This window comes from Echinops telfairi, unplaced genomic scaffold (genome assembly GCF_000313985.2).
Source record: "Echinops telfairi isolate 266 unplaced genomic scaffold, ASM31398v2 ScPeMD7_2291;HRSCAF=2852, whole genome shotgun sequence".
In the NCBI taxonomy this organism is placed as follows: Eukaryota; Metazoa; Chordata; class Mammalia; order Afrosoricida; family Tenrecidae; genus Echinops; species Echinops telfairi.
The window spans coordinates 38,892,426-38,894,321 of NW_022106189.1; positions in this window are offsets into that span (position 1 = coordinate 38,892,426).

A 1,896-nucleotide genomic window follows, 5' to 3' on the forward strand; every position below is an offset into this window, starting at 1 on the left:
GTCAGATAATAAGCCAGAAGAAGGATCCAGTCTGAACAAAAAGCCAGATATCTCTGCTAGAACCACCATACCTCCTGCATGCAGGCTGCCTGCCTGGGGAAACGTAAGTCTCACCTCTCTGAGTGCTCAGAGCAGATCTCATCGTGTAGGCTTATTACACCATATCACCCTGGGGAATAACTGTATCCTAATGGTTATGCCACCGAGCATCAGGGCCTGGTCACGTTGACACCAGTCTTAACCAGCATCGTCAACCTCTTGTCCACTGGGTACTGTACACATCTCCTGAACCTTAACGAAGCTCTAAGTAAAGACAATTGTAAAGTCATTCTTGTGTCGAACATGATCCAACTAACGTGTACAGCTGCAAAGACACTGAGCCCATCTACATGGCTCGTTTTAGAAGCAAAGAAGACAACATTACTTGTTGCACACACGCAAGAAAGAAGTACACATAACAGACATAGCCCTGATTCCTGCAACTGGTCATGTGGCCGGAGCTGGTCTTAGGAACTGCCTCCTTCAACCACCCATGGTTTCTTAGAACCAGCTGGTGACCAGGCAGAGCAAAGCACCTCTGTGGCTCAGCACAGTATTTTGAATTATGAAAATGTCCCTGCCGAAACAGAACTTTGGGGGTGGGGAAGTGGGCCATTTGAACCCCATGATCTGGTTGGTCAAGGTTTTACTCTACAGATAGAAAAGACAGCATGAACTATTTATTACATTCAATGAGGTTGTACACAGTCCACAATGCATATAGCCTAAAACCTGCCGCAAGGGTTTAACCTATGTGTAGGTAACACTTGCATATGGTTTTAAATATGACAACAACTCAAAGCACGTGAACATCACTCAATTCTGTCGCCCTGTTTCTCCTGTCCCTGATGAAACGAGGTCTCTTCCCCAATGAAGATGACCACCCGCAGACCCCAGAGGGACGCACACTTGGTCCCCGACCAAGGCTTTAACAAAGCAAATATTGTGATTGGCAATCTGAAAGTTGTGCCTCCACTACACTGTCGTTTCTAAGCTGAACTGATAGACCAGCAGGTGACCCAGCGAAAGGCAGGGAGTACGTGCTGTGGAACACACCATGGCGCCGGCAGACGTGCTCAGCGTGGGGTGGTCATCATCTTCCCTGTCAAACCCATGCACACTCTCGGGGAAACAACGCAATGGGGTGTCCTGTCTTACAAGGCCCTTTCGCCTGGCCTTTCAGAAGAGTTGTCTACTTCATGACACATGGCAACAATCTCTTCTTTAAAGGAGTCTACTCGGTGCTTTATTTTTCCACTTATGTGTTTTTAGATGCTGTCGAGTCAGTTCGACCCACAGCCCCCCCCTGCACAGCGGAGTGAAACACTGCCCGGTCCTGCGCCACCTCGCAGCGGTTCCTACGCCCGAGCCCATGGGGGCAGCCATGGGGTCAGTCCATCATCCTGAGAACCTTCTTTCATGGCCCCTCTACCAAACATGATGTCCTTCTCCAGGGACGGGTCTCTCCTGACAATGCCACGTACATAGGACAGCAAGATTACCCCCTATGGGTATCCGCACAACCACCTGCTGAGCTACAATGTCTCTGCGGTAGTTACATCATTTCATGTCAACTTGATACAGAGGCCACAGGGGTGGAGTCTAGCCTGTCAATCAGGTCACCGCCTGATTGATGCCTCTTTCTGGGGATGGCTTTCTCATGAGGATTCTGGGAGTTTCCTCTCTTCCTCCCTGGAGGCAGAACACACGCTCTCTCTCTGCTTCACATTCCCGTTGACAAGCCATGAGGAGTCACACTCAGAGAGCCGGAGGAGCATCACGCCAGCGCTGAGATGCTTCCACCGCCACTGGATCCATAAGACTTTTCACCCGCTGACCTGTAATTTTCCTGTATTC